Below are 9267 nucleotides of genomic sequence, written 5' to 3'. Positions count from 1 at the left end.
TAATATATTATAGTGAAAGTGAGAAAATTTAAATCATATAGGGACTATTAAATATATAATTAGAATACGGCCAATTTGAATAGTATAAAGAATATGCGTAGGCCTATATCACGGTTTCTCAACCTGTGGGTCGCGACCCCTAAGAAGAGTCGCGAAGATAAGCGTAAGAGATAAATAATATTTTTTGAATCTAATACCGGATAATATTTTTAAATATTATTTTGAATTTTATTTTGATATGCATATTTTTATTTTTATACATACTGTTAAGAACAACAAAATATAGGTCTAATAAACATTTTCAGTAGATGCAGAGTTGTTTAAAAATCAATTTAAAAGAAGAGGTATGATATGAAACTAAAGCCTGTGACAAACATCTTGCCATTTCAGCTAAGCGAATATAACGCAAGCTCTTGGCGCGACGTTGCCCAGTGGTAAACGGGTGTGGCTATGGTCAAACAGACAAACTACAGCGCGATCAGGTGATAGGAGATAGACGTGGATGTGTACAAAATAAACGTGGCAATACCGCTGGCCTCTCATTTGCTAGCAGCATTTAAAGGGAATTTGGAGCGCAGCCTTCAAATGCCAAGATTTTTGTCACGCCGTTTCATGAGAACTGCATATTGGAATATCAGAAAAATACAAATGCAACAAAACCAATGCAATGTTGAAACACAATTAAAATTGAGAGCTAATGAGATATCTGAGAATGGTGGGATTCACTAGTGTGGCAGTGTCCGTTTCAATCTTCGTGACGCACATTATCAAGTCATTTAAAATACTCAGTAACTTTTTTTTAACAACTGTCCAACATTTTTTAAAACAAATTTTAAAATCGCTTTATTATTTTTTTATCATATGACTCAAAATTAAGGGAATTATAAGGTTGTAAAACTTTCAAATGACCCCCATTTTGAAACAATATGATGGATCAGCTTTGATATTTGTAATATGAACTAACTGACCAAACTTGGTTTTAATTAATTCGCTTTTAGGGAAGTTACTGTATCCAGTATATACAAGAAATTGATTCTACTACTAGAAATAGACAGGAATTCTGACATCTCCGCAATAGGTATATCAAAAATCCCACACAAGCTTATTAGAAACCAGAAATTATAAGGGGCTCGCGTGCAAGATGATGTGATGAAACGGGGGTCGTGATAGGAATTAGGTTGAGAACCACTGGCCTATATGTTACATCTCTAAATAATGCAAAGTTAAAAAGAAATAATTAACTTTTCCCAATATTCAAACATAATTTTTGTTCTAGGAACAGTACGGTACCGTTTATTGTTGTTAATGCTACAGTTGGTACCACTGCCAGGTCTACTGCTACAACTCACATTTAAATGTATTTTTGTTGTTACTTATTGCAGTCTTGAGAAGTCGGTCTTTATCAGTTGCAAAGTGCTTAGACTTTCTGTTCCCAGACACTTGCTACCTGCCTGCCCCTGTTGTGAGGTTTCTGTTTTATTTTGAATGTCCTGTATAATAATGAAGAAACTAGGTTCCAATACTAATAACAATAATAATTACCAACTTCATCAATAAATATGAAAGTCGGGGTATTTTAAAGTCAGAATAGATTCTCGTCGGGACGCGAGGCATTTTCTCCGAAATCGGGACTGACTACACAAAAACGGGCAAGAGTGTGTTAATTGGACACTGATGTCACTTATAAACGATACAAAATAAAATCTTGAAGTTTTACGTCCTACACTTATGCCGGCTAGGCTACAGGAGACAGTGATGAGGAGCAATGAGTAAATTGGTGGAATGAAGAAAGTGGGACGAAACGGGAGATTCCCGAGAAAACCACGCACACGGTGCTTTTCTACCGCGAAGACTGATCTCACAGTGTGGAGATATTATTGTGCAGTCGCCTCTTGTCAGTCTGAGAGCTAAGATAATGCGCTTATAGGTAGCGTAATTGGGGATGTCATAACTGACAAGTTGCACCTAGGATTTTGTAAACATGAATTTGGCAGAACATGAGGTACGAGATCTGACCTAGGTTGCATGTAAATAAAATCAAACATGTGCAAAAAGAGACACATCATGATGTCAAAGGGGTTGAAAAGGGGTAAGAAGGGAGCAACTTTTAGGACTGGTTAATCTATTTGCACTTACTTGTAGATCGTGGTGTTGCCTTCTTGATGATCCTTCCAGTGGATTGATGTCCTTCCTTCTATCTGGTCGGCTGGTCGTTCAAGTAGTTGAGAGTTAAGGGTTAGCGAAACCCGGACAGGAAAACCAACGTTGCGAATACAGTAAATCTAATCAAGGTCGAAATCACTCTTTAACGGATTTTTCCATCGCAACTGATAATTGCAACGCTGACTAAGGCAAAGTGCTCTCTAAGTTAGAGCAAGGTAAAACTTCTTGTAAAAGCGAAATCGTGGTTCGTGCTCCTACATGTTGATCCGTTACTCTTGCGATCCGGACTACCACTCCAAAAGTGTCCCAAAGGTTTTTGGTTCGATCTTTCTTCCGGGTTGATATCCTCGGTCGATGACTATGTCTTCTGTCTTGATGAAAAAGTGCGTGCTCATAGATTAACCAAGGTGGGGTAATGATTGGAATGCTGACAGGAAAACAATCTGTTGTTTTTATTGATTGAGAAATTACAAGTGTAAGAAGGAAATGACGGACAGCAAGAAAGCTTCCTAGTAGCAAAAGCAAATGAACTTAGAAAAAAATCGAAAAGTGATTCAACATTAAATGAGCGACTATGCTTTTCACTGTTATGAGTTTTAAAATAAAATGTCCCATAGTTCGAAATAAAATGTTTCGTTATGTGTCCAAACACACATATCTTCACATTATCATATAACAAACATATTGTATCAACATTCACAGCCTATCTGTGTTAGATTAAAGCTTTTACTTTCTGTCCTAAGCAATAGAGTGTACAAGATTGTGTGATATCACTGTTAATCAATAACTACAGAAGTATGAAGCTGATCTTGATAATTTGTAACGTAGATTTTCTCATATATTAGTTTAATGTGACAACTACATTATTTTAAAATTTACTATCATTTACAACAACTTTGACAGTAAAGTATTCAAAGCTCACGAACAAAAGGTATGATTTATTGTTCCAAAAACATTTTACTTCGTTAGAGACCTGGTGCTTCTTTTTGTTGGTTCAGTATGTAGAGTCCGTTTTAACGTTCTTGCTTTGTTACGGCAATTCTTATGAGATTGTCTCTGACTCGGAGGTTAATGCTGACGTCCCCAATATTCCACCTATCAATCAATAATATGTAAGAGATGAATGCTGATCACAGTATTCCACCAATCAATTGTAAAGGGTCTGTCCTGGTTGGTATTTTAGTAATCTTCAAAATAATTCAAAACGTTTTAACACTTTCTTAGCTGGTTTTTAATACTTAACCATGAGAAGCGTACATAATCAACTTTCTGCATATACAACAAGATGTCTACACCTTTATACATACACTTATTTTCTCGACAAGATGTCTACGTACATGTACATTTATTTACGGCGTTGCTATAGTAACAACTCTCTTTTTAGTTACCGATTACAAAAATAATGTCTCGAAATCTCTATATGTCTTTCTTTTCTTTATACATAATACTGCTCAAATAATTCGCCTCTGATCCCTTTCTGTAAATTGGCACAGATTGTTAATATTACATACAACGTTATCGTTGTAGATGTCGCTCGGACGGGACTTCCATAATAGTTCTACTATGAAGGAAAGAACCCTGGGTTAAATATCATAAAACATTTACCTTTTGAATAGCCCTCGTATATTTAATATCACCTTTAATACACATATTCTACTTTCCCATTTATATAATATGTTATAACATTACACATTTTTTTATATTTGTCAATATATCTCAATATTAATAACGATGAATTACAATTATCATGAATGAGGCTATTCAAAAATTAAACCTAACTGATAGTTTCCTTCTAGGGTACAAATTAACTATTCCTTTATATACAAACAACATTATTTACAAACAAAGATCTTCGTAATATTAAATATTAGCAGGGTCAGAAGGCAACAAAATTACAACATATAAACACATTGAAGATTATCATTTAATACATTAATAAACTTTGAAAAACTAAGAGATTCGATATTCCTTATTCTTTTCTTTCCATATAATAAGATGCATCTATTGTATATAAGCGTGTCATTACCTTCATAAGTTTACATTAAAATTATGATCTTTTATTTTTAAATATCTATAATATTCATATAAGTAATTATGAGAGAACCTTGCAAAAGACATGAAACACAAATTAACATTTCCTCAATTAATGCTATAAATGGAAATTGCAACAAAACTATAAGGAACAAATCAATAGTATTTTCAGTTAATTGTCATAAATTAATTTTATCACTTTCTTAACTGATCTTATAATTGCATATGTTTTCAACATACATTTTAATAATAAATAGACTGAAGAACATATTAACCATAGACGTAAGCAAAGGTTAATTTAATACAAATCTGTCGGACGCCTTTTTGACAGTTCAAGTTATACGTTCGAAGGGTTCATTTAAGCAACATTGTATGGCACAATCTTGTGTACGTTCTTGTCTTTCATAGGATGATACCATATTTTGACTTCTATTTACAGAAATCCTGCCATCTGTAAATTGATTTTGTGAAGATCGACGATAATTATTACTTCTACTGAAATTCCTATTGTTATTTCTGAAATTCCTAGCTCTATTTCTATGGTTAGGTTGCGTTTGATTTCCGGTACCATTATAACTACTCATTCTATTATTGAAACTACGAACATTAGAATCATTTACAGGTTGTATATCTACATTACGAACAGAAGCATATTGTGTCTGATTACGTACATAATTACCCTGACCTCTATCCTGCATTTTATTGTTATTCTGTATTGCCGATTGGCTCTCATAACTCTGAATGAGCATAATTAAATGGTTGAAGTTAATGCACTGTGCCGACATTAACAACTGTTGTAGTCGAAATGGCAATAAGATCCTAATGGAAGCTATAATTCGGGATTCCGGATGGTTTTGATTTAATGATCTTAACTCATTATATGTAGATACTACAAATTCAGTAATACTCCGGTGTAATTTTGGATTGTAATGCTTCGTTCGCAAAACGGCATCTCTATTCGCTACCATAAAATCGTTTTCATAATTTGATAGAAGAGCATTCTTAAAATCTGAATATGTATGAAGACTACCTCTAATAGCTTTAAACCATGTTAAGCAGGGTGGTAACAAGATGTGCGGTAATAATTTTAAAAACTGAGACTCATCTACACCCATGAGCTCACATTCATCCTGAAATTTTTCGAGAAATGCCCTAGCGGGTATATCTTCTGGCACGCCACTAAATTTTGTAAGCGACTTAACTTCGCTGAATCGCAACTGTTGACCTGTGTACGTCTTCATACCTCTATTGGAGATGTGTTTGCGCCTGGATGTTTGCCTCACTCTTCCTTCTCTTTCAGTACTCTCTGCACCACTCGAAGATCCATCAAGTTCTAAACTTGTTCTGGGAGGACGATCAGGTACCCAACCTGTGACTGTAGGATGATTCGTGCATTCGTTATCCTGAAATGGAGTTCCGGGAATACATCTTTCCTTGATGAAATTTATTTCGTCTCGCAGTAATTTAAAATGATTTTCATGGGCATTAATCGTTGATTCTAGAACATCCATTGACTCTTGAACTTCCGTGTTCCTTTGTACTACTTTTTCCATTTCCTCATCGTACTTCTCGAATTTTTCCACTACATGATGGTTCATCTGATTTAATTGATGTTGAACACGATCCCATCTGTCTTCATTGCATTGTTCCAACTTCACTATTTTTTTTATCGAAATCATTGGCTAACTGTGTTAACTTCTGATCCAATTTTTCATCCAAGTGTTGAATTTGATGGTCAAATTTTTCATCAAAGCGTTGAATTGGCTCTGACTGGTTTCTTATTTGTTGGGCCAAGTCTTTTAGAATGTCTGTCAAATTTTCACTAGGAGTCAATTCAGGATACACACTCTGTTCACCAATTATATTATTACTTGGTGTACTCATGGCCATATTTCGATGAATTACTTTTCCACTTCTCAATATGGTAATACTAAGGTCGCGTTGAAAGCTTGCCGTTTTTACTATCCTTCAAAACGACACTTATATAACTCCCGGTGGTGAGGCACCAATTTGTAAGGGGTCAGTCCTGGTTCGTATTTTAGTAATCTTCAAAATAATTCAAAACGTTTTAACACTTTCTTAGCTGGTTTTTAATACTTAACCATGAGAAGCGTACATAATCAACTTTCTGCATATACAACAAGATGTCTACACCTTTATACATACACTTATTTTCTCGACAAGATGTCTACGTACATGTACATTTATTTACGGCGTTGCTATAGTAACAACTCTCTTTTTAGTTACCGATTACAAAAATAATGTCTCGAAATCTCTATATGTCTTTCTTTTCTTTATACATAATACTGCTCAAATAATTCGCCTCTGATCCCTTTCTGTAAATTGGCACAGATTGTTAATATTACATACAACGTTATCGTTGTACAATCAAGCATATGTCAGAGGTCAATGATGACCTTCCCAGTATTCCACCAATCAATCAATCGTTTGTCAGAGATCAATGCTAACCTCCCAGTATTCCACCAATCAATCAATCGTTTGTCAGGGATCAATACTGACCTTCCCAGTATTCAATCAATCAATCGTTTGTAACTTTGGTGGTGAAAAGAAACGTGAAATTCCGATCAAAGAAAATTTCGTCAGAAGATTTTGCAGGGTCACCCCCTTTACTCTGTATATCCTATGAAGTCAGAACTTTTATCAGTAAAATCTTAATGATTAAGTAAGGACAATAAAGTAATTTGTTCTAACAAATCCTAGTATATAAGTATGTTGACTGTGTTTGTATTAACATTAATAATTTACTCTTAGGGCTTCCAGAATTTCAGACTAAAAAATTGGGACACTCTATGAACATTTTAAAGTAAGTCATACTTTTGCAATGCTTCTTGGTGAAATATAACAAATAATTAACCAATAGGTGAATACTTACGAAAAGTGATTATTCCATTAGTTAAGTATCGATGACTAATAAACGCTATAATTTTTAAATATCTTCAGAATGATGTTAACTTATATTTTAGAGAAAAACCGGAAGATTTAAAGTTTTGAATGTATTTTGGATGGAAAGTTAAATAAATCCGGGACGTTTGAGCCCTAGTAACATTGCTTGTTAGACCTATGTATATAAACTGTATACGACTGTGTTTTGCGAGGCATTTACATGTCCCCGATTAAAAGTACAATCGGAAATGGTCTGTTATTAGGATCACATCCTATTCTCAGCATCAAGTACCTCGGTAATTATTCTGGACATTCGATCTCCTTTTACAGTATTGTATCTAGGTAATATGTATAAGTGTGTACGTCTATTTGTTTGGATTTCGTATACGTCTATAGAATTCTTATTTTTAGCGAATTAGCACATACTTATGCCTATGTTGCCGCTCCGAAATTAAGTTACTAGTACTTGCACTAAATAAGACAGATAGGATAAATGTCTCAAAAGGGATGGATGTTCCTGTGCTTCAGCACCCCGCAAAAGTTTAGTGCGAGATTCAGCACCCATATAAGAAAGAGAGAGAAAATAAAGAAAAGAAAAAAGAAAGCAAAAAGAGGAAATTTTAGAATGTTTGACCACATTTCTTAAATAATTGAAGGCTCGATATTTTCATAGAGCGCAAAGGAGGGATATTTAGTCTAGGCATTCTTCACCAGGGATGAAAGCACGTAGAATTCCGGAATGGTGGCGCTGAAGATTTTTTAAGGGAAGAAATGAATGGCTTTTAGCCCTTTTTTGTACTCTCCTTACATCAGAAATGGGGTAATGAACCACTCGGTGGGAGAGCGAGGCCCGAACCTCATCTATGTTAAAAATTTGATCGAGATCGGTCGGGTGGCTCAAGAGGTATGAAATCACATAGTCACGTTCATTTCTATATGTTTAGATTCACAATGAATTCTTGATGCTTCCTCATTGAGTTGGCTATAAATATAAATAAGAAGATTTGATATATTAACAATTGTTTTACCATAGTGTTAGTCTCACTCAGTGATACCAACCTGAAACGTTATAAAATCCCATCCCGAGGGGGAGAATTTCCTTCGCTTTATTAATAACCAATGGGATTTTTCCCATAGGTTGGCATCACTGGCTCTTGCTCTACGTTAACAAAGATTAATATTAACATAATTAAGCCTAAAACTTCAGGAACACTAAAGTTTGACGGTTCGTTTTAAGATCTTTGTTTTTATTTTATATTTTCGCATTTTTATCCCAAAGAAATTAAGTAATACTTTAAAAATTACAAACATATTTGTCAACTATTTATATTATTATTTAAATTTCCATTTTGCCTGAATATGTGTTAATATTTTATTGAACACTTGGAGGCATTATTGCTTTTATTGTTACAACTTGACATGTAAATTAAGCTTTGCAAAACTTGTCATCAAGTGACAATATTTAAAAATAGTACCTATGCCTTTTGATTACCTTATAACTTTATTCCATATATATCAGCTATATTTAATCATTTCTTTCATATGTTTTTCTCGATTTAAATTTCCAAACAACGGTATGCATACTGTTCGTCTACGGTCCGTCTGTCCGTCTATCTGTTGACAGCAGAGTACGAGAATTTTTTGTTGGAATGGTTCCAAACTCTGAGGAGTCCAATATTACAAATAAGAGACGGATCCAGGGAGGCGATCGCCCCTTCCCCCCAGAACACGAAACGTTCTTATTTCATATATAAATAAAACCTATCCCAGAGTTTGGAGTTCTTAAAAGTAGCTCCAAGTAACAGTATTACAACCCACCGCCCCCTCAGAAGTCCGTCCTGGATCTTCCCTACTACAAGCCATTACGTCAGTGCAGTATGGAACGGATATAATTCTGCATTCGAAAAGACGACAAATAATTGTAAAATACTTCCACCTATATTTTGAAAAAAAAAAAATGTAAAACTAGATTGTTATTTTTATAAGCGTGCAGATGAAGTGTAAGATCAAATTTTTATGCTACATCAAAGATTTCCCTGTTATAGTCTTATTGAGAAAGTGTACAAATGTATGTTGAATTAGGAAGTTTGGAGGGATGCGGACAAAGTGGACTCCTTCCACGTAGGTGCGCCCTAGTTCTTGTACAGCATTATGTTTTAGGTTTACGGA

General features: G+C 34.6%; 1 protein-coding gene across 1 annotated transcript in view; it reads left to right on the top strand.

The window, feature by feature from the left end:
* The window catches only part of LOC145671032 (uncharacterized), a 762494-nt gene that overhangs the window by 108834 nt on the left and 644393 nt on the right, over positions 1–9267 (top strand). The gene's annotated exons all lie outside the window — the stretch shown is intronic.

Source organism: Thermobia domestica, chromosome 15 (assembly GCF_964235325.1).
Source record: "Thermobia domestica chromosome 15, izTheDome1.hap1.1, whole genome shotgun sequence".
NCBI classification, from domain to species: Eukaryota; Metazoa; Arthropoda; class Insecta; order Zygentoma; family Lepismatidae; genus Thermobia; species Thermobia domestica.
Note: the sequence above shows the minus strand (reverse complement) of the source record. Positions and strands in the feature narration are given on the sequence as shown.